Source organism: Triturus cristatus, chromosome 12, assembly GCF_964204655.1.
Source record: "Triturus cristatus chromosome 12, aTriCri1.1, whole genome shotgun sequence".
NCBI classification, from domain to species: domain Eukaryota; kingdom Metazoa; phylum Chordata; class Amphibia; order Caudata; family Salamandridae; genus Triturus; species Triturus cristatus.
Genome location: NC_140595.1, coordinates 633,569,042 through 633,594,266, shown reverse-complemented (window position 1 = coordinate 633,594,266; position 25,225 = coordinate 633,569,042). Strand labels below are relative to the sequence as shown.

General features: G+C 42.7%; 1 long non-coding RNA gene across 1 annotated transcript in view; it reads left to right on the top strand.

The window, feature by feature from the left end:
- Positions 1–25,225, top strand: part of LOC146776442 (uncharacterized) — a 327,970-nt gene that overhangs the window by 13,325 nt on the left and 289,420 nt on the right. Inside the window, exon 2 of the long non-coding RNA XR_014972341.1 lies at positions 15,861–15,960. This is a non-coding gene — a long non-coding RNA (uncharacterized LOC146776442). The remainder of the gene's footprint in view (positions 1–15,860; positions 15,961–25,225) is intronic.

The window sequence follows — 25,225 nt, the reverse complement described above, 5'->3', positions numbered from 1 at the left end:
GATTTCCTGGACCCCCTGATGGATTAAGAATGGATCGAGGCATGTGTGCTTACTAGAAGGGTGTCCTGCAATGCCTGGTCGAAACTGATCCACTTAAATTTACGTTCACTGAACTTACTTGACACCAGTTAAGCTGAGTAGGATGTATGCGGGCAGGTGGGCGGGCTGCCTGATGCGTGGGCACCTCCTTTTTGGCGCTGTGCACGTTTTGGGCGTTGTTGACAGCGAGGCTGGGGAGGGTGATTGGCATAGTGGTGAAGGAGGCCCCCAGACGGTGTCTATTGGGCATATTTAAAAAGCCCCGGAGAGGGCCGATGCCCTGGAAGTTCTTGCAGTTGGCGCTGGTCATTGCAAAGCTGTGCATAGCAAGGGGAGGGTTGGGACAGAGCCCCCCCCCCTCTTGGTGTTGCAGCAGATTAGGGATACATTTCAGTGGGCCCTGGCTGCGATATGCAAGGGCTGGCTAGGAAATATGACAGTGAGGGAAGATTTGGACACCTGGGTGGCGCTACTGGAGGCATTTCACATGGCCGAGGAGGGCACCCTGGAGCTGGCTACGCAAGTCCTGCCAGTGGGTGTGAGGACCTCATACATACACATTGAGAGGGGGGGGGGGGGCAATGCGGCAATGCCAAGGCCTGCTGCACAGGAGGAAGCCTGTGGCTGTTAGCGGTGGGATGAAGGGGACCTCAGGAGTTCTCTGGTAAATCCACCTACTGAGGAAAAAGATTGATTATGTAGGGTTTTCGATATGGGGGAGTGTGACCTACCTGGGCGCTGGAGAAACTGATAACTGGGGACACTGTAACACTGTGGCCTTTGATGCCGACTTATTGTTGTGTATCAGTGAAAACAAAAACATATTTTTTTTAAAACCCTCAGGCTATGTGGAGAGTCTCTGCACTGCTGAAAGCATTACTAGGCTTTACCAGTGGTAGAATTTGCTCTACACAAATGCCAATTACGTAAAAGTATGTTTTAAGGACAGTGAGCCACTGCTTTTGCTCCCAGTACACATGTAGGTGAGAACCTTTCTTGCTGTCAGAGACTTTATGTTTGTGGACAATAGAAGTATTAATTTACTTTCAATGTATCTGGAGAGAGAAAGCGAAAGAGAGAGAGAAAGTGGACGTCAAAATAATTGCATGCTGAATCCTTTCTTACCTGCTTGATGAATGTTCCCCCAACGGTACAGTGTAACAGCATACCGTGGAATGTTGTAGAATTGAGTGGCACACAGTGGAGTAGCAAACAGTGGAATGATGTATAGTGCAATAAAGTTGAGTGTTACTGGTGTATTTGTATTGACGTAAAGTGGAGTGGCATATAGTGGAATAGTGTACAGAAGAGAGGCATAGAATGGAGTGTCGTACAGTGGGATAGGGCAGTAGGGTGGAGTGGATTGGCGTACAGGTGAGAGGCGTAAAATTAATTGAGATACAGTGTAATGGTGTACAGTGGATTGCCGTTGAGTAGAGTGGCGCATAGTGGAGTGGCATACAGTGCATTGGTGTAGACTGGATTGGCATGGAGAGGAGTGGCGTAGAGTGGAGTGGCATAGAGTGGAGTGGCATAGTGTGGAGTGTTGTAGCGTAGAGTGGCGTGTAGTGGAACAGCATATATTAGGGTGGTGTAGAGTGGAGTGGCATAAAGTGGAGTTGCATACAGCGCAATAGTGCAGAGTGTGTTGCGCACAGTGTAGAAGCATACAATGAAGTTGCATAAACTGGAGTGTTGTACAGCTGAGCAGCATACAGTGGAATATCATACAGTGGAGTGGTGTATAGTGTTGTGGAGTACAGTGGAGTGTGTTAGAGTGGAGTGGCATATAATGAAATAGTAGAGTGGCACACATGGGAGTCGCATAGACTGGAGTGGTGTACAGTGGAGTGATGTAAAGTGAACTGGCATAAACAGGAGCGAGGTACAGGGTAGTGGCATACATTGGAATAGCGTCGAGTGGACTGCCAGAGTGGATTGGCGTATACTGGAGTGGCATAGAGTGGATTGGCGTATACTGGAGTAGCATCAAGTGTAATAGCATACTGTGGAGTGGCGTAGAGTGGAGCAGCATACAGTGGAGTAGCATAGAATGAAGTGGTGAATAGTGCAATAAGGATGAGTATTATTGGTGTACTTGCAGTGACGTACAGAGAAGTGGCATATAGTGGAATAGTCAGTGGCGGCTGGTAACATTTTAAAGTGGTGTGGCGTAAAATGATTGGTATACTTCACCGTTGCGAGCGAGCGTAGCGAGCGAGCCCGAACCCCTATAAGGAGGGTTCGGGGGGGTTCTCCCCCCGAGAACATTTTGAAAAAAGAGAAGAGAAATGGTGCATTTTCAAGCAAATTTGAGAAAGCAGGAAGGTTAATAAAGCAATTGTGAAAGTGCAGTTATAACATTAATAAAGAGATGTCATATAACATAGGTAGCTGCTTATTCAGTGTATAACCACAGAGCTTCATAACAGACTTCGAGATACAATGCATTTCTGAGTACCTCACTCACAGATGTTTTTTATTTAACAAACTAAACTGGTTGCAAAGTAGCAGCATTCAACATGGTTTACTTTTTGTAAATGAAATCAGCACGTCTCTCTCTAAGAGCAGCAAACTTTTCAATAACTTTAGTGTTAAAGTCCGGGATTTTCTGAACTAGCTTGCTCTCTACAGAGAGCATTGCCAAAGCATTGAGTCTTTCCTCAAGCATGGTGTTTCTCAGGAATGTCTTAATCCTCTTTAAGGCTGAAAAACATCGTTCTGCCTCGACTGTTGTCATAGGAGTGGTTATGACAATTTTAAGTAAAGCCACTGTCTCTCCAAGTGACTTTTCCATATTAAGTTTATGTATTAAAGCCAGCAAAGACAAGGCACTTGTGGCCTTCCGGTACACAGGCATTCCGTACAGTACAGTCAACTCAGTTCTCAGCTCTTCTTTATTGAGCATAGGATACGCTCCCACAGCCTCATTCAGAGCACGCTCCGGGAAGGATTCATCATATTTGGCAAACTGTTGACTTTGCAATAATGTGGCACTCACCAAATGTTTAGTGAAAGAAAAACGCTCTTGTGCCTGCACAATTACAATGTCACAGATCTCCTTTGCAATTCGGACCATAGTGGTGATGTTTTTCCTGCGGTTTGCGAAAATAGATTTCTCTGGCAGTTTGCTGTCTAAATTGTCAACCCCATCTCTCACTTTGCTTATGCTTTGTACAAACATAGTAGTATATACTTGCACTTTGACAGTATCTATCTCTCGTGCTTGTAACTGATTGTATAATAGGTCGACAGCTACCATTATATCATGAAATAAATACAGTAAGAACTGAAACTCTCTGTCTTGTAGTGTTCTACCAAAGCCATGGGCTTCAATCTGACTTTTGTAATCAAACTCATCATTGGCTTCTATGGCTTCAAAACATTTCAGAAGGTCCTCTCTATGTTCATAGATTAGGTTGACTGTACGGATGTTAAAGTTCCAACGAGTTGAGGATCCCCTTGGAACGCTTTTGTCTACAATGTCATGAAGTGCTTCTGTTCTTTTGGGGGAACGCAAGAAGAATGCTGCCATGCCTCCTATATCCTGAAAGAAAATTTGTGTCTCGGTGATCTTTGATACTGCCTGTTGCATAATAAGATTAAGTTGGTGAGCGTAACAGTGCACATAATGAGCATTAGGGTACACATCTCGAATTCTCTTCTGAACTCCACTAAGGCTTCCACTCATTACGGACACACCATCATAGCTTTGCACAATAAGTTTTTTTTTTTAGGCAGCTCTGGAAAAATTAAGCTCAGTTGACGCAGTATAGCTGCAGTAATGGTTTCTGCACTAGAGTCTCTTAAATGTGTGAAACCATAGAACCTCTCCACAACTTGTCTGTCATTGTCAATGTATCGAAACATTAATACGGACTGTGTTTTAGTGGCCACATCAGTGGTGTCATCAGCCTGAATAGCCACAAAGTCTGTGTTTTGCAATTCTTGCACAATATGGCTTCTCATAATTTCGAGCATACACTCAAGAAGTTCATTTTGTATTGTTTTAGAGGTGCCCTTAAAGACTGTAGCACGTGCTAAATGTGCTTCCATATCCTTGTCTATGCTTGCTATTAAATCCACAAGGCCTTTGAATATTCCAGGATTTGGGGAACCTTCCGATTCATCATGGCCTCGCAATGCCAGTTCAAAAGCACCACAGAAACGAATGCAATCAATTATTTTGGATAGAATCTGTCTGTTCCTATCAACTGCTTCATTGTGTTTCTGTATTGCTTTGCGGTATGCATCACTTATCTGCTGCTCAATCGGAGCATCTTCCCCCAACATTCCCAGTCTAGTCAGGTTTTCCATATGCTTTCTTGTGCGTGAATGCTTCTTTATTTTTTCAGACAAATGCTTCAAGTCTGTTACTCCTTGATTTGTCCAAGAAAACTCACCACCAAACAGCAAGCAGGGGAAGCAGAACAGAGAATTTCTTAAAGGGCACCCTGTAAGCCAATCAGCTTTTGTGTACCAGGCGTTTGAGAATGTACGTGTGGACATTTTTCCTCTGTCCTGGGAAGTTTGCTGTAGTTTTAGGTCAGGCCGATGAGGTCCCAATTGCTTTAAATCTATTTTCTCTTGAAGTGGCCGTGCCTGGAATGACCTTGTAATCAGCTCTTGTACTGTATTCATGATGACGATGCTGGCCTTACCAATATATATTAAAGAAACCTGCCAATAATCAAAGTACAACATATAAGGTGCGGTGCAATAATATCAAATTGCAGTATAAATACATATATCTTGTGCAGTATCGCAATAAATCTCCAACAGCTCCCCTTTGCACAACATGACTGCTAAAAATACAGCCTTACTGTCTGCTGCCTCTGTGTGCCATAGTGGTTGCTGAAGGCACTGAAACAGACACTGCTTGAGGGCCTTGAACAAGGCAAGGGATAGATAGTGCTGTTAACAACCGTTATTGCCCAAATCACAGGGCTAAGGCTGTTAGTAAATTCCATCCACTGAGGGTACAATGTTCAGAATGTATGCCTACCCCAACCACCATGTACAGTGACCACACACATACCTCTAACTCCAATCTAAAAAAAAAATAGCATCAGTTTCCTTACCTTTAACTCTGGTGTTTGCTGGGTCGTAGCCGGGGTGAAAGAGCCGCAAAGGAGGTCTTGTTCTTCGCCGGAAATATGACCAAAAATTTGGTAAGGGTTGTCAAGCTTTAGAAGGTGCTGAAAATAAAAATAACGTGCTGTAACTAGACAAGCATTGCTTTTAAAATACAAGTAATCCCACTGAATTTTACCAGCGTCAGTTCTTCAAGTTAACATAAAATAACTACAGTGTTCTTAAAATATTTATTTTGTTTGATGTTCGGGGAAACCAGACTTTTTTTAGTGTGCTACGTTAAAATTATCCATTGGAACCTGCTTACATTTAAATGTAATAATGATATGATTTTTAGCTTTCAGTATCTTTATGGAATATAATAGATCAAAATTTTAAATTCAAACGTTTCTACTAAAGACACGTTTAGAAGCGTTATCTCAGCACAACTCTTGCATCCCCCTCTCTCTCTGCCTGCCATTGCGCTCCATGTTTCTGAAAGGTGATAAAAAAAACACGTGAACTTGCGTTTCAAATGTCCAATCCTGCTGCAGCACACTTACAAAGCCCACACATGACAGTAACCCGATTCAAGGCCCCATTCTCCCGATTTTTTTTTTTACAATCTCCCACTTTGCTCTTCTCAAATGTTGGCATGTACGAAAACCAAACGTGCATTTGCGTTTCAAATGTCCGATCCTGCGCAGCACAATTACAAAGCCCTTAGCCCACACATGACGACAGTAACCCGATTAATACTATGCCCACTTGAATTGCTTTTGAGAGAAGCGTTTGTTCACGTTTGGGAGATATTGAACCGAGCAGTCTCTTCCTGTTTGCAAATGGTAATGATTCAAAAGTGCTGAAAATAACATTTAATAATAAACATTTTACTGACATGGGTGCGATGTCAGGGTTTCCAGAAGTATTAACTCACTGGGCAACCTTGCCATCGGGTAGGTTTATGCTGCACAAGGAGCAAAACAGATTTGCCCTGGTGGAAAGCTTCCGTAATAAGCCCCTGGATGGGCATTTACATGAAAAAAATCAGCTCATTGATAAAGGCTTGATGTGTTTACCAGCTGAGTTTAGCTTCATGGAGGTGGGGGTGCCAGCAGGTTACAAAGCCGCAGGGAAACTTGAGGTTGCTTGTGACATGGGAAACAGAGGGATGGCGCAGCGTACACAAGCAATGTCAGCGAGGGGCTAAAGACATTGATGGGAGTTTGCTATGGACACGAAAACATGCCTGCTTTCATTAAGTGCTATTTACTCGAAATTGGCGATGTGTGATCTTCGACTAATTGCCTTTCTGCCTAAAGTGAGCGCGCAGCAAACTAGCGTTATAAATGACTATGTCTTTTATTGAGCTTGTGACATGCTGGCTTGGGTCGGATTTTGTGTGAGGCATGTGCTGTGGCATTGCTGTTCTGGAAGACACCGTCTGACAACTTGGAAATACCTTGTATAGAAAAAGCACCAGAAATAAATAATCTGTAAAATAAATACTGCATAATATATTGAGGTGGCAGGTGTGTTCTTGGGTAGGGGGAGGTTGCAATGAAAGACGAGGAGGGGTTGCACGATGGGTCTGGGTATATTAGCGGAAGGGTACGGGGATGTGGGAGCAGGTGAGTAAATTGTAAGGATCAGTGGGCAGGGGGACCGATGGATCAGGAGGTTATCTGGAAGGGGAGGGGTAAGATGTGCGGTCAGTTGATATAGGTGAGAAGGGACTAGTAGGTACTACAGGTCTATCAGGTGTAGAATACGAAAGGGTGTTAGGTTATTGAGGAAGGGTGTGAAGATGGGTATGCCAAGGTGGATAAAGTAATAAAATACTAATATAAAGTGAGTGTCACAGGAGTTCAGACAGCCAGTTCAAGTTAAATAAATGACATGTGAGACTAATGTACGTTAGTTTCGGCCGCTCTATAGTCTAGAACCTCTCTCATTTAAAAAACGAATTGTGCATTGATCTTGACTTATCTACATGATAAATAATACATTTTAAACATTGAAAATGTGTTTTCATTTTAGAGTGAGGAAAGTAAACGAACGAGGGAAGACTCCTTATGTTACGAATACCTTTTTCTGCAGATTATAGTCGAATCCGTTTCCCTTACCTGCGTTGTTGGGAAGTGTAAGGTGCACAGTAATGCGATAATTGGCCTTCCACTTTGGTAATTACATATCCGATTTCAACCCTCATAAAAAATCCTAATTGTTAGGTTTTGCATCTTTTTCGTGCACAATTCTGAATTGCGCTGCACATTCTTAAAAAAATTATTCGTTCTTCTAGAGAACATTGTTAAGACAAGAGCTCATAGAAGAGGAGTTCAAATGTGTAAACTCTCTGAAGATAATTAAGGAGTTACCACTCTTGAAATGAACAGGGAATAGACATTTTCAGGAAACGGATGTGAAAGGACAGAAAAAAAACGTTTTTACTTCCTCGCATCCGTCAGTCCAGTCAGTGCTGTTTCTTTCCCTTTAATAAACATTTTAAGTGACCATTTGTTAAGTAAGAAATCGACAGATTGCAACAGGGTCACTTTCGTATTTACTTCCAGTGCAGTGTGTGCAAGGCCCACTCAACTACCAGTGAAGAAACGTACACCTTTGGTCTTGTCTGCTGTTAACGAACGAAGTTAAAAGTAATTGTTTTGAAACATCTGCACTCCATTATGCGCATTGATATTGTGGCATGGATTATTGACTTTTTTAAATAAAAAATCTCCTGCATTCAGTGCTGTCAGATAGTGTCAGTGAAGAATAAGAAACAGTGACGATAACACGTGTGTCAGGGTAACTCTGAAAAGACTGGTCTCCTGGTATCACTTCTAACATGGCAGGCGAGCGAGGAGTTGGCGCCTTTTGTTCCTGTCAGCCTCTTTTGTACCTTGAAATATGTGAATAATCGATTGACAATATCTGCACCCTGGAGAGTTTAACATTCTAAAGTATTAAGTCACAGTCACAGCGCAGTTCTGGGGAAGATACAGGACTCTGAAGAAAGCTAGCCCGGAATAGAAGCAGATGCAGTGTTTTCACATGCGCCAGATCTTTATTGCCGGACTCCACCGAAAACAAACTGCATACTTGCTCATGACGCAGCCAATCCCAGCCAATCCATTATTTAATTGCATTTGCAGTCCGGTCGGTCCGGCGTGAGATCGGAGGATAGGACATTTCAAACTGCGAGCATCCATTCATCATAGATTTGCTTGTTGTGTCACACGGTGTGACACAAGTTACACAACAAGCAACTCTATGATATATGAATGGATGCTCGCTGTTTCAAATGTGTCCGATCCGATCCGATCCTGCTGCAGCAGTGCACACTTACAAAGAAAGCCCACACACACATCACAGTCAGTAACCCTAACCCGATTCAAGGCCCCAATCTCCCGCTTTTCTTTTTAAAATCTCCCACTTTGCTCTTAATGCTGGCATTGGCAAGGCATGTATATGGGAATCGGGAATGGGCCAGATCGGATCATCGGAATGCCTACGTACTCAAAATCAATGATAATGAGCTGTGCAGTCGCAGACTGCAGTACTCACCACAATGGACAAGTCAGGGACAGGGACAACAGAGTACACAAGAATTCAATTGTCTCGACACACGAGTCACACAACGGGTCCTGTACGCACCGCTACCACGAGGTTATGCAGACAGTGTGGCACCACCGCGTGCATGATGACGCGACACAGACTGCATAGAGTGCGCACCTCATGGCCAATCACTGTCACTGTGTTCAGACATAAGCCACAGTGATTGGCCATAGTTGCGCGGCACCCAATGCAGTTACTCGTAGGGGGTCTGAGAGGCTGTATCAGGCTCTCAGCCAATCCAGAGACGCTGCATTAGCAGCGCCTGCCCTGGATTGGCGAAAGAGCACGGATAGGGCTCGCCCGGATACCGAGAGACGGGGCTGCTGCATGATGCAACCCTCGGCCTCTCTGCCCCCTCCTCTCAGTAGTACTCAGTGGCAGACAGTGCGGCGAATGCACATGCTCGTGCTTGTTGAAAAACAAACTCGAGCATGCGCAAATAAATTGCGAGCCGGCTGTCTGTCAACTGTGTCAGTGCTCGCCCCCCGGCCCCACCCCCTTCATCATGTCCGAGTCCGACGTAATTAATAATATCATTGCATTGCAATTTGTTTTGCGTGCGTGCGTTCGCGTTCGCGTGGTAAGTGGGGCTCCGCCCCTGCGCCCCAATGGACGCACCGCCGCTGGGAATAGTGTAACGTAAAATGACATAGAATGGGATGTTATACAGTGGAATAGGGCAGACTGGTGTATGGTAGAGTGGATTGGTGTACAGGTGTAGAATGGAGTGATGTATGGTGTAATAGAATACAGTTGATTGTTGTAGAGTAGAGTGGCATATAGTGGAGTGGTATACAGTGCAGTGGTGCAGACTGGATCGGCATGAAGTGGCATAGAGTGGAGTGGCTTAGAGTGAAGTGTTGTAGAGTAGCTTGGTGTGGAGTGGAATCGCATATATTAGGGAGGCGTAGAATGGAGTGGCTGGAGAGGCGTAGAGTGGAGTATCGTACAGTGGAGTTGCATACAGTGAAATAGTGTGGAGTGTGTTGCCGTAAAGTGTAGTAGCATATACTGGAGTGGCATGAACTGGAGTGTAGTGCAGCTGAGCCACATACAGTGAAATAGCATGCAGTGGAGAGGTGTACAGTGTTGTGGCGTAAAGTGGAGTGTGTTAGAGTGGTGTGGCATGCAGTGGAATAGCGTAGAGTGGCGTAGAGGGGAGTGGCATAGAGTGGAGTAGTGTACAGTGGAGTGTTGCAGAGTGGACTGACATAGACTGGAGTGAGGTACAGTGTAGTGGCATACATTGGAATTGTGTTGAACGGAGGGGCGTATACTGGAGTGGCATACAGAGGAATAGGGTGCACTTGAGTGGAGGGTTGTAGAGTGTAGTGGCATGGAGTGTTTGTAGAGTGGAATATCATCGAGTGGAGTGCTGTAGAGTGGAGCGGGGTAGAGTGTAGTGTGGTTCACTGTAGTGGCGTACAGTGTAATAGCGTATTGTGGAGTGGCATATAGTGGAGTACACTGGAGTGGCATACAGTGGAATATCGAACACTGGAGTGGGGTAGAGTGGAGTAGCATAGAGTGTAATAGCGTGAGTGGAGTGGGGTACAGGGGATTAACATAGACTGGAGTTACGAAGAGTGGAGTGGCATACAATGTAGAGGTGCAGAGTGGAGTGTTGTAGAGTGGAATACCATAGAGTGGAGTGTTGTAAAGTGGTGCAAGGTAGAGTGTAGTGAGGTTAAATGTAGTGGCGTACAGTATAATAATGTACTGTGCACTGGCATAGAGTGGAGTGTTGTAGACTGGGATGGCGTACAGTGGATTAAAGTAGGGAGTAGTACCACAGAATGGAGTGATGTAGAGTGGGATAGCATGTAGTGAAGTGGTGTACACTGCAGTGGCATACAGTGGTGTGGCAGAGAGTGGAATAGAATAAAGTGTAGTGTCATAGAGGCGTTGTGTGCAGTGGAATAGCATACAGTTGAGAAGCGTAGAGTGGAAGGGTGTACAGTGTATTGGCATACACTATAGTGTAATAGTGTACAGCATGGGAGTGGAGTGGTGTAGAGTGGAGTGGGGTAGAGTAACGTACAGTGGATTAGTGCAGAGTGAAGTGGTGTTTAGTGGAGTGATGCTCAGTGAAGTGACAGAGTGTAATAGCGTAGAGTGGAGCGGCGTAAAGTGGAGTGACAGAGTGTAGTGGCATACAGTGAAGTGTGGTAATTGAAACAGACTTACCGTGAAAGTGTGTTAACAGGTATAAATGAAATGTGGCAGGAAAATTTATTATTTGGTGTAAATGTAAATATTTGCTAGTATGTCTGAATAATGTAAGTAGTGATATAGTTATCATTTTTAACATACTTAGGGCCTGATTTAGATTTCAGCATACAGGTTATTCCGTCACAACAGTGACAGATATCCCGTATGCCAAAATATAAATCCCATAATATCCTATGGGATTTATATTTCGGCAGACAGAATATCTGTCACCATTGTGATGGAGTAACCCGGCCGACAAAATAGAAATCAGGCCCTTAGTTATATATTGTCTCGCGGTATACCGCTGTAAGTTCACAGTATAATGCAGTACATGCACATGATAAGGCAGTATGTGACCAGCTAATGTCTGTGTTTACCAAATGTAAAAGGCAGCCATGTCATTTCCAGCACATTCTGTCTGTGTTCTGCTGCATTCTGGGTTAGGGTCGTGGATCTAGGTAAGTTGTTGCAGTTATAGTTAGTTTAATTTTTTTTTTACTCTTCGTTGATCTATACGCCTTGTCTGTTTGGTTATTTTTTTAAGTGAAAGCCGCTCAATTCACACAGTGATTCCCACATTACTGTTCATGCTTAGTCTCTATTGTTTTGTAGGTGTTATTAGTCATGCAAAACTTTATTCCACCGCTGTTTTTCCTTTCTGAGCCCCTTGATTCACCATTGTGTTGTGAGGAAAATGAAAAAAGGTGTTCCAAAATTATGCAGTTGTATGTGTTCAAACTTGGGACTGGAAAGGAAATTGGCCATGCCCCTTCCTTTTTTGGGTGTAGAAGGCCAGAAGGTAGAAGAACATCTTAGGGGAGGAAGAAGCTTGAGATTTAAATGCACACGAGATTTGCCTTAAGAGATTAAATGATCATGCCCATTACAAGCGACATGGGGCAACAAGGCACAGGAACCGGCCACGCTCCTAACCATACAATATTTACACGAGTTGGTTACAGATCACCATCTCACCTAATTATCAACATGCTCTGGACAACTGTTATATACGTTGTATCCTGGTATCAGATACATTTATGATCTACGATATAAGTATTTGAGACAACTAATTAGGTTGATCTCCGGAACTACAACTTGTGACACAGGTCGAAGTTTCTTTGGGAAATATACAAAAAACACTGTTGGGTTTCACATTATAGTCGCGTCCTGCAAAGTCCATGAAGAAGCAGGGTTGGCCACTAACACGATCACTAAATCTTTTCTAGAAAGCCTTGAGGAAGTCACTGGATGTGCCGAAACACGTGTCGGCTGTTCTCGCGCATCTTGATCAAGACTGTGTAGCATTGAATTCTTTGTATAATATCTCCCCATTTGTATGTTTTTTGAAACAGGGGTTTTTACAGTCTTGACTGAAATTGTTATGTTTCAAGATATCTGCATAAATTAAAGAAAATAAAGTATTTTGTACAAACTCATCTCTGTTGTATGCCTGTGACATATTGGTGATATATTTTTATGAAGTCAACGTGTTAAGGTTCCACATTAGAAGGAATATAACATTTAGAGTGCCGGGGTATAACTATGTTGCATTGTATCGCACAGTGACTGTTGGCAGTACCTGTGTATTTGTGCACCCAAGGTAGTAGGGTACACTTCTTACCCTCAGTGGCACCATAACTAATTGTTCCATTGCTTAGAGTTATGAGGAGAGTTAACCACATTCGCGGCTGCCCAGTCTAATTGCATACTTTTCTGAGGTGAGACCCCTTAGACACTACTACCGCTTTTTGTATTGCAACAGACATTTTAGTTTGACCTTATCGTGAAACTATGAGGTCGTTGACTGATATGCATCATTTGATAATTCACGTTCTACTCCCCACATTCTTTGTGCCTCATCATAACCACACTCTGTTTCTGCTTTGCCTTTCCTCCTGCGCTGTGGTGATGCGGCAAAATCATCACTATATGTGCGATGTCCACATCATCATACGACGAGACATGCAGCAGCACCATTTTGGAAGTGCCTGATGTTATCTCTCAAATAGGCAATGAACTATGGAAGGACGTATGATCGCAGTTGGTGAAGCAGTTAAGTGATGTTTCATCACTGAAGTAGCACAGCATACCTCTATATGGATTTTGAGTGAAGTTAGACTTTACGTTTACTACTTATCGCCATACATTTTATATTTTAACAATTCATTCATTATTAGCGAGCAACATGCAGTTTGAACCACCAGTCAGATTTCTACAGCATAAAGGTGATCCACCAATTCCTTGAACACGGTGTAATGAAGAATCCATGACTTACATGAAAGGGATTGAAGGGTCACTATGCCTTCAGGAAGGAAAAAAGAACATTTAATTGCACTTTCTGGGATCGGAAGGACAATTAGTTTTTAGGATGTTTCCGCAGGACGTACCTCTACAAGGCCAAGGATATATTGATGTTTTTCAAGAAGCATTGTTCAGAATTGAAAATTGATTTAAGCCAACTTCAAGTATAGCTTTAAATCAATCTGAGCTTTAAATCAGAGTCCAACAAAAAGAAGAAACTTTTGATGAATTTCTTACAGAGAATGAATTGTAATTTTGGGGAAACGTCAGATGAAATGATTAGAGATCAAATTATTATGCATGCGAAAAGCAAAAAAATCCAAGAGCAGCTTTGGGTGGTGGGGATTCTAAACTACAAGACGTAATAACTACTGCTAAAGCACTGGAACAATCTGAGAGATGGGTGAAGTATACATGTGTATAATAAGATGTGCAGTAGTGAAGGTGAAAGTATGTGTGTGTTAAGCAACAGTAATACATATAGTATGCAGCATGGAAAGAAATATGACAAATCAGCAGGGTTTAGGTGTGGTAGCACTAATCATTTAGCTTTCTTTTTCCAAAAGTTCAACTCTAGGGAAGGAGTGTAAGAAATGAGGGTGAAGCGGACAATTCATACGTGTATGCAAAGATTTGAATAAAGGGTTCTTTTAACCGGAGGCAAAACATTCTTTCGTGAATGATCGGACTAGTGTTGATGGTGGAAGGGAGAGTGTGATTGTGAGCATAGAATGAAGAATGAGACTGGGAAAGGATTGCTGGTGTCTAAGAAGGAAGATGGTGATGATTTGGAGAATTGTGAAGTAAACGGTCCTCCCAAATGTAATGAGAAACTACTAAAATACTAGGGCAGGATCGAGAACTGATGGCAGACTCATGATTGCCATGGACTATTATCACCCAGCAGTATTTTATGGAGAAATGTAAGGGTGTGTGGAGAGCGGATGAATTAAATGAGTCTGACATTATAGTGGAAAGTTCCAATGGTTCCACCATAGATATTCTAGAGTATGTTGAAGTGAATATCACATTCAAGAACAGGAATTCTCAGATCATGTTGTGTGTACATTCCAAAGGTGTGAATGTCCTAGGATGAAAGGACCAATGGAGGTTAGTTATCTTGTTGACAAGAAGCAGTGAGCCGGTCTCACTTATTGAGAATGTGTGCGAAAATAATTGGATATTTTTGCATTTTCCCAAAGTCTTCACTGAAAAACTGTAAGAGTGTCTGCACAGAATTAAGGTCAAGAACAATGCTAAACCTGTCACACAAAAACTCAGGAATTTATCCACCAATCTGAGAGAAGAGTTAAAATGTATGAAGTATGGAGTGACAGACAAGAGTATCATTGAAGAGGTGGAGTCATCTGAGTCGGTGTCACCCATCATTCTGGCGCACAAAGCAGACAACAGTTTGAGACTATGGATTGACCTCAGAGCATTGAATGCCAACTTTGTAGTGGACTGTCATCCACTACCCAATGTAAATGAGGTGGTGTGCATGCTGGAAGGAGCAAACATTTCCTCCACTTTAGATGTTAGGTCAGTGTACTATCAGAATGAGTTGACTGAGGATTTGCATTATCTCACTGTATTTATGCCACAGGGTTTAGTCCAATTCAGGAATTATCTTTTGGGTTAGTCTCTCGGGCATCTGTTTTTCAAAGAGCAGTGTTCCACTTATTTAAGGAGATGGAAGGATTTGTGAAATGTTTTTAAGACACCATCCGTATTTTCCGAGAAATTAAAAGGAGCATATGGAGCACATAAAAAGAGTTTGTGAAGTGCTGGAAAAGAATGGCATAACTTTGAAAGAAAACAAATGCAAATTCTTTCAAGAGTCTTTGGAGTATTAGGGATATATGTTGGTAGGTGAAGAAGTGATTCCAAAAAAGTCTTCTGTGGATGCAATTGTAAAAGACCCAGCTTCTGACAATAGGAAAAAACTCCTCTCGTGTGGAGGATCTTGTGAGGAATATAGTAAGTTTATAAAGAACTTTGCTATGAAGATGGATCCTCTCAGAGAACTTACAGGGAAAAATGTAGAATTTATTTGTACTGTTACTCAACAAGTTACCTTTGATTTGATCAAGAGTGAGATTGCAGAAGCACCCACTTTAAAACCCTTTTGCAGGAACAAATAATGCATCATCATTGTGGATGCCAGTATATTCGGCAGAGGGGGCGTTTTATCTCAAAAGTGTGGTAAAGATGTATGGAATTTGACCTTTGCCTCTTGCTCTCTCAATGATGCAAAGAGGAGGTATGCAGTTATAGAAAATAATTGTTGGTGTGTGTATGGGCCATTGAACATTTCATAATTATATTTGGGTCTTGCAGAGATTGTTTCTCCTGGTGAAGGTTGAAATGCTATTGCATGCATTACCAGAATCATGTCAAGATGGCATCAGTATTGTTTTACGCTGGAATTTGTACCTAGCAAAAGTAATGTTATGGTGGATTGTTTGTCAAGACAGCCTTGCAATTCTGACAAAAGGAATATTGTTAATGATGAGATGAAAATGGTGGCTAATGTAATAGAATTCGCAATGGACAAATTCAAGGGCATTGATGAAGAGGAATTGAGAGAATATGATGCTAGTGATGATCTATTGCAGGTGGTGACAAGGTTTGTGCTAGAGGGATGGCCTGGAAGGAGGATCCAGCTGGCAAAAATTGAACCATATCTGAAAGTGGCAGAGGAGTTGTAACTAAAAGGTAATTTGCTTATCAAGGGTGGAAAGTGTGTTCTACATAAAGGAATGCAAGACATTATTTCATTATTGGCACATGAAGAACATCCAGGTATGTCTTCTATGAAGAGATTTATTTGTACACATTTTTGTTGGCCGGATCTTGACAGAATGGCAGACAGGGTAGTGAGACAATGTGAAGTATGGGCTAATTGTGAGAAGATGTTGAAAACTGTACTTGCTTCCCCTTCAACCTGCAGCCTGGCTAGAATCTCCATGGGGAATGGTATGGTTTGAGATATATCAGGACCGTACTATTCCTCGTTTTGCATTGGTTTTAGTGGATTACCAGTCAAAATGGCCAGAAGTGAAATTTGTGCCACATGTCTCTACTAGTGTAATCAATGCATTATTCAAGGGGATTTTTGCAAGGGAGGGTTACTCAGAGGTGTTGGTCACAGATATTAGCGTGTAGCTCCAATCTCACGAGATGGAGTTTCCTTACGTTTAGCAATATTTGTCATGTCACTATGGCCTTGTATGAACACCAAAGCAATAGTAAAGTGGAGAGGTTCAATGATGTGTTAGAGGAGAGTGTCACTTGGGCACATTGTTTTGGAGGGGGCTGGAAGGATAAGTTGAGAGAGAAATTATGGTTGTATTGCATTACTTCCCAAACCCACCACGGAGATCAGTCCATTTAGGTTGATGAAAGGGCGAGTACCAGTATCCAAATTGTGCCCGTGGTGGTTCATGAGGGAGGTAGTGAAAGATGAAAAGAGTTTGGATTTAAGAGATGTAGGCCTGAGAATAAAAAGAAAGCAGGAGAAGGTCAAGGAAGCATACGATACCAAGTGGAAGGTTAAAATACCTTTGTTTGAGGTTGGTGACTGAGTGAGAGAGTGTAAGGTTGGCATGGTGGCCAAGGGTACACCCAAATTTGGTAAAGCTATGAGGGTGATCAAAGTTTACAAGAAACGTGTTCTCAAGCAGGATGGTCAGGATAATAAGGTGTGAAATGTGAGGAGATTGGCAAAGTGTAAGAATAATATGTTGGAAGATAAAATCCAGAATGAGATGAGTTTTATAGTGAAGGTCGGAGAATCTCCTGGAGTGATGGTCAATTGTCATCCCGGTCTTTTAGCTTTGTCAAGTGATGTGAATGAAGACAGTGAACCAAGTGGTATACAGGAATTTGAAGACCAGGAGAGGAGAAATGATTAACACAATAACTCCAAAGTCTCTGGAGTTAAGGAAGTTAATTGACACAATGAATCTATAGCTTTTAGAGTTAAGGAAGCTAATCGTGACAGGCATTCACCTGTTAGAAATAAGAACTTTGTATAATCATTGTGTCTCTATATATTTTTCCATTTGCTTATTAAAGGGGGGAAGGTGTTGTATTTGGGTACTATTGTTAGCACTTAAATATTTGTGTGTTATCTTTTGAATTGTGTACATGTGGTTCTGTCATTAAGAGTTATGGAACCCGGGGCTCTAATGGGGCATTATTCTGTACTAAGCAGTGAGTTGCAGTTAGACCTAGTGCTGTGCTGCATTCATAAATCTGTTCATGAGCACATTTGGATATCTTCTTCAATTTATAAGAGCAGCTCATTCTCACGTGTAATATTGAAAAGGTAAGAGAGTTTAGTGGTAGCAAAGCAGATTAAGCACATGTTGTCATGTGTAAAGCTAATCAAGAAGGACAACAAAAAGACTTGGAAAGTAAGGAAAGGGTTAATGCTTTAAAAGAGAAGGGAAAATTAGTTGCAACGGGGCTGAGAGCAAGTTCAAAGGTTAGTGTTATAGCTGTGGCCAGGTAGGTCACATGGCCAGAGCTAAAAGTTGTCCAGCCATAAGAGCGGCATGCAATACATTTAGGAGGAAAGGGCACTACATGGTGTGTTGTAGAAGTGAAAAAACTCTGGTAATCTCAAAGGCATGGGAAAGGCTGGAGAACTGAGATAGAAATAATGTTTGACTCATGTTCATGATTGACCATTTTATCTGAAGAAACATTCAAGATAATGTATGGTGAGAGAGAGTTTCTGAATAAAATGGACAATCGATCAGGAGGTTATGCGGAGTCAACCTATAAAGATGAAGGGTTACTTCAAAGGTGACAATGAGTATAAAGGCAGATATACAGTGGGAGAGATGTATGTTTCAAACAAAGGGGACAACCTACTGGATTGGTCTATACAAAAAGATTTGGGAGTATGTTTGGATCCCAATGCTTGTCCCCAGGTACATGTGTAATCACTGGAGGAACATATCTCATTTGAAAAAGAGCTCCCTTCATTTTTGGAAATGAACTAGGATGCCTTACAACCTATATACACAGTGTCCGGTTGAAGAAAGGAGTGATACCTGTGGTTCCATAAGGGACAAAATTGTCTCTGAGTGTACAGGATGATTTTCAACAGGAGCTGATAAAATTTGTGCCTATGGTGGTGACAGAGGCAGTGAAGGTGAATGGAGGGCTTGTTTCTATTGTTGTGGCTCGCAAGGAGGAATGGGAAGATATGTCCTGGTGTAGACCTCAGAACTTTAAAAGAGGCGGTGATGGTGGGCAGATTTCCATTACTCACATGGCAGGACCCACCGTCCTGTGACGAGTTGGGAAAGGGTGGGGTGACCATCCTCTCCACTCCCTGACTGATGTGAAGCCCCAGTACTACAGGGCTTCAGCCTGAAGTGCCCGGGGCAAACTTTACTCGCACGTCATCAGGGGTGGAAACTGGTCCTTGGGGCTACGTCTTTACTGAGCTGATAACCTCAAAAGCCTCAGGGCTGCAAACTTTTTTTTCCCCTCATTTATCAGATTATGTTCTACATTCCAGAAAGCTAAGCCTGACCAGGCAGCAAGGAGGCAGTGGGGCACCTGGTCTCTCCGCAGGGGAGGAAGGATAGGAATATCCCGGGTCCAAAACAGATACCTCGTAGCTGGTCAGAGACAGTAGCTCCTCTGAGTCAGGTGCCTAAAGAAGGTGACCCCAGCACCAAAGCAGCCTGCGTAGCATGCAGTCAATCATTGGAACGTAAGGTTTAAGAAATAACTTTGAGATACACCATGCAAAAAAAAAAATAGAAACTATGAGGGTAAATAAGCAAGATTAAAGAGAAAAGGAAAGCGAGAGATGGTAAAGAGGGAGGCATGGGGTATAGTGGTGGAGGGGGCGAGATCCCATCATCAGAGTGATAAGCTGGAGACATAAGACTTAAACCAATCGTCCCATAGTTCCCAAAATTCTGTTCTCTTGAGGAGTTTGTTAACCTGGTAAAGAGACGCGATTTTTTGTATAGAGTGAAACCATTCGGCCTCAGTGGGGGACAAGGGAGGATCCACTTGACACACAGCTCCCTGCGTGCAAGGAGAATCAAGACAAAAATAAGGGCTTTATGAATTTTAAGAAGGCCCCGATTATACTCCCCTCTCTGGACCACTCCAAAAATCACAAGAGCTAAGCACACCTTAATCTACTGGCCCACGATACCTGAGATGGTCTTACCCACTTGCAACCAGAACAGCTGGATTGAGGGACACTGCCAGAACATGTGGGCCTCATTCGCATTATTTTGTCCGCACTTTGGACATTGCTTCACTGCTCGACTCCCCAGCTTTGATATCATCCGTGGCATCCAATAGGCCTTATGGACAGTAAAAAGATATTTTTTTCTTAATGGAGCAGGTTTCACATATAACCACAAATGAGACATAGGTACTTGCCCTCAGGATTCAAGGTCTTGGTCTGGCAGTTCCTGCTTCCAGATCTCTGTGAATGGATTTTGCATCTCTTCTTCACTCTGAATTAGCATCCAATACCACTCTGCGACTTCTTTTCGTGGGGTGGAGCATGAACAGACCCTGGCCACCAGTCCGAGTTCCCCAGGGCTGCGATCTTATCAGCCCGGCAAATATGTAGACTCAGGGCACACCCAGAGGCACCAGGTTTAGGGAATATATCAGCATCACTGACTTGCTGGCAGTGTGTCATCACAGCAACAACAGCCCGGCCACAAGAAATTTGTGTACACAATTTTTAATTAACCTCTTCAGTGCCCCGCCCTTTCCACGCCCTGTGCCGGGCGTTTCATTAGCGGGCGGGGTTCATGACGAGATAGTCTCGTCATGGAGCGCGGTTGCGCTGTGCCCATGACGAGACTATCTCGTCATGGGCACTGAAGGGGTTAATAACAGATTTAAAGACTTTGTTTACAAGCTCTGCAAAGACTTACCATAAGTGCTGTAAAAATCACTGCAAAACATTGCATAGCACAAATGGTCAGAATTTTAACTCAACGGTCTGTGCACATATGAAGTAATCACTGCAAATACTGCTTTTGGTCAATATTTGTTTATAGACAGTAGTATTCCTCCATGTTTACTCATGAGTGCTTCACCAGTCATACTTCAAACATCATCAAGCAATCTCTCTGTATCTCTTTCACCCTCGCAGTACCTGATCGGTTCGTCCTGAACCGAAAGACGTGCAACGCTCGCAAAGGGCCCTGCAGTCTGTATCTCTCAGGACACTTATTCGTAGAAGAGGCCGAGTCCCTGGTGGATGGAACTCAGACTGGGACAAAACATATGTGTATCTCAAGATGTTAGCATTCCGTTCTGTGTGAGGAGGATATCTATGGGCTGCCAGTAGAAAAAATCAGAGAACACGTATGTATTTCTGGCAACATAGAATGAAACTATGATGCATGGGTTTAGCAAGGGCTCCATCATAACATCATAATATCATTGAATATTAACACATCTAAACAAAAACATGATTAAGTCAATAGTAAGGGGACATTTAATATAAGCAGTGTTGTCAACCATCTCATTTGTGATGTCATCTGTTATATCATGTGTGAGGTCATGAACAGTGCATAAGGCAGGGCAGTTATGGTTTTAACAGGGGGGTCCTTACTACACTTTTGCAATAGTGCAAGTGTTGCAGCTGCAAAGGCTCACACCAAGCTGTGCACACGTTCTGCGTGTATTGCTGACCACCTCTGCAGCAGGAGACCCAAGCACCTCTTAACTTTGGGGGCGCGAGCTCTATGCTGAACCAGCTTACACAGGTGAGCGCCTCCATGGATCACGACAGGAGGTAACCTCTGTTCTTAGCACTGTAAAATCTTGTTGACCTGATGATCCCATCAGAGCTTGCTCCCTCTTTCTATAATACTATAAATTTTTCACTGTCTTAGGGCTCAGTCCCTTTGGTATGGAAGGTTGGGTTCCTTAATCCTTTACTAGAAAATAGACCTAAGGCAGAGCTTTGGCAGAGAACTGTCAGCCCATTACATTGCACCAGAGCTTGTCAAGTTAACTGAGCACATTGTAGACAAACATCTAGCCAACTACTTAAAAGGTTAAAACCTTCTCAGTTGTTAACAATATGGTTTTCCTCCAGGTTGAGATACGGAGACTGCCTTTAGTGTTTTCCCTGGATGAACTGAGAGTGATTCTGGCTCAGGGCGATTCTGATGCTCTGATCCATCTGGATCTCACAGTAGATCATTTCACCCTGTTGAATTGACTAGCAATACCGGGTTATAGGGAGGCATGGTTCTCCTCCTTGAAGGTAGCACTCCTCAGTAGCCTTACCTCGGTCAAGTTTTTTGTTTCAATTATTAAACACGGCTTCCCACAGCTTACGTGAACCCATTAATCCTGTTGATCAGATCATATGGCTTTCTTGCAGTCTCTTCCGCCAATTATACACAATTGAAGATGAGAACCATGTATTTTGTTTTGTAAGGAGTATTATCATATATGCCGCGAATGGTTAGTTCCTATCTGTCGTAGCATGGCTACAGGCAGTCACCTAGAAGCTTTTAGGATTCTAAAAAGCGATACGTCACAAAAAATAGCATTTGCTGTAAGTAGATTTTTAGAAGCTATGTGATACAAGAGACTAAACGTTTTAAAAGCTTTAGAATGATGTGACTCACTGGTTGACTTTTCCCATTATGTACTGTAGTTTAACTTTACATTGCATTATGCACTATGCACGGACACTTTCTTGCACTTTTTGCATAGCCCTCACATTATAGTTGAGGACAGTATTTGCAAATGTATAGGAGGCAAATTATTGCTGTTTTTATATATAATCAAAAAAGAGAACCCTGAGGTCTCAGTTATTTGTTATCTGAAGAAACACATATTTAGCTTGTTTTGTACTCTTTTTTTTATGTGCTGCTTTTATTGCGTTTTCTGTGTATTTTAACTGCCTGGATGGAATTCATGGAATTATGGATATTATGAATTATGAGGAATGCTTTAATAAATTGACTGAAACTTTATTATGGCAATTGTGATGATGCTGAATTGGGTGTATATAGGTCCCCTTGGGACAAATTGAGTCATGAATACTAGTTTCCTTTTTATTCTCTGTGAAATGATTGTGTGTGCTTTTGTTTTTATTTGTTTGTGTGTACTTTGATGGTTATTTAACTGAATAAAGTTGAGATATATATATATATACACACAATTAATCACAGCGCTAGACCATTCAGACCCCACTTCAACCTCCAATGACATGGAATCCTTTGGGACGTTGAGGCTTGGTGTCGCAAAATCTTCTTAGATCAAAATAAGCAATAATAATAATAAATCCGTGTTTGTAAAGCGCGATCTACTCACCCTGTCGGGTCTCAAGGCGCTGGGGGACGTTATGGAAATTAAGTAAGCTATTGCCCAGAGTCACATGGTGCTGACCTGAGCTGCCGCCGGTGCCCAGGATCAAACCGTGATCCCTGCGCTCCGAAGTCAGCTGTCCTGGCCGCTGCACCACACCTCTCCACTAAGCAATACGGAAATTCTGCTGGTTGGAAGCTATTCAAATGCTTGGAAAGACTGCATCTGACCATTCTCTCTAGTAGGCGCCCCACACCTCTTAAAAAGTAAACTCACCAATGATGTTTCACTAAATACACAGATTAGTGAGGTAGCCAAAGCCTCAGATGTTTGGGAAGATCATCCCTTTCTTAAAGCCACAGTACCATGCTCAAGTCGACTCTGGTTCAGGACTGTCAAAGATTGACTATTACACCTTATGATATCTGGGCCTGCCCGAAAGGAGCCTGGCCACATTGGGAAGAATTCAGAATTTTGCAGTCCCTACAGTGACTCACCTGAAAATATATGAACGTGCCTCATAAGCTAGAATTCAACTTCATTGTGTTCCACTCAAATAAAGAGTTCCTTTTAAAGCTTAATGGCTCTTGTACATGTTTTTAATAACACCAAATAATCTTTTCTGCATGAATGTTTCAGATGTCGCACCCATGTAAGAAACCGGCTATCAAATTCTAAACCTTTGCTGTGAAACAATCGGCCACTGTTTCTCAAAAGCATTCCCCCTCACTCTACATTTAGCAAATAAATCCTTAAAAACTTTCATATTTTGTAAATTCTTCCTGATTCCACACATGGCAGCCTTTCACATTGATTAACTTTTAATTAACTGGTGGATCTTTGGCACCAACATGCCTGTGAAGGTGAAGGTGCTCTATATTAATAAATACATTCTGAATAAATAAGCCAGACCAGTTAGCTTTCTCTCTGCTTGTTGTGATGGCTGTAGGTTGTGTGATAAGTTTAGATACACTAAAAGAAAACACACATATAGGCGCATATGTGCTTACAGAAAGTTCTTAGATACACACACCCACACACGCACACACATATTTACATATAACACTTACATAACACACACATGCAGTCAAACACTACACTTATGGGATATTGGTTGAATGCATGCATGGATTAATGGCTCTGTGGTTGCATGTAAGAGTGAATAAATGTTTGGGTGCCACTGGATGCGGACCATGGTGGGTGGTTGGATGGTGTGGTTGCATAGCTGGATGAAAGCGGGAATGGCTGGATAAAACGCTTAGTTGGGTTGACAAGTGGATAGATGAATGCTTGGTGTGGATGGGTTGCTGGATGTACTTGAGTGATGGTGGAATAATCCAGTTAGAAAGTAGCAGTGTAAGTTTCTCTTACTTACAGGTCATGTACATCAAATGTAGAAATGTAATGCAAGCTTCCACCTCATATAGAACAAATAATGTATGAGCAACAACAGTACAAATGTCTTTAAACAAGCAGTCAGCAGACAAGAATAGGAAGAGAAGATGAACTAAAGTACATGGGGAAGATGGGCAAAAAGGAGCTGGGAGAGGCTGGTGAAAGAAGCTGGCAATGTGGGTAGGCACATGTTAAGCAGCTGGGGCAGGGGATGGTAAATCAGCAGGGTGAGATGGCCAAGTAGTTCATGGGGGAATGATAAAAAGGGACAGTAAGATGAACGAAAAGGCACAGGGCCGATGAAAGGAAAATGAGAAAGACCATCTTAATATTGCCAATAGACATGAGCATTGCATGCAAGGTCACACAACCTGGATATCTAGATGACATGTTGGAATGGCCATCAAATCTATGATTCTGAAGCCAGCAGGAGAAGTGGGATGGGGAAGGGGCTGAACACTGTAGCAGCCCTCTCACACAGCCACTTTGTGTTGCCATAAAAATGTGACTCTCTTTAAGGCTCTCTAAATATTGCAAGAGTGGCTGAAGAAAAATACATATAGGCTATGGCATCGTATGACATGGCGGCCATCTAAAAGAAATGCATGCCAACAAGGAATACTTTTGTACCCCGTGAGCCATTTCCTGAAGCCAGCTGAAACAGACAAGCAATGGCTGAGTGGAGCTATCCAATAACCCCTTTCCACATGTGTATACGTGTGTGTCCAAGTATACGTGCGGTGTCTAGAGGTAAAAACAGGTCTTTGGGAGACAGCTGAAATTGTTGGAAGCAAGACCTAAAAATAGCCACCTTCTTCGTGCTGAGAAGAATGGCACAAACCTGTCACGATGAGGTTAAACACTAACCTTAAGCCGGCTGCAGCAGAAGCGATGATGGGCGAGAGGAACCTCTTCCCCTATCTGTGTGTTCCCCCAGAGAGAAACGTTATTCACCTCGCCTGGGGAAGCCACAAGGAAGGGGGGAAAGGGAAAAAAGGGACAAATGAAACCAGAACGTAGGGGGTTCAGCTCTCTCGGGAAGACTTCAGGGAGACGCAACAGTCACTCGCTATCGCCTGTTTTCCCTGCAGAGAAGACATATAACAACACTATGAGTGTGACTCAATCCCTCCCCCTCTAATTCACACAGCCCTGTAAGTAATGTACATACCTTGTAGATTCTACCCCAAGCGTACACGAATGAAGGATAGAAGATAGAACACTACCCCAGAAGACGGCCAGTGTTCTTGAA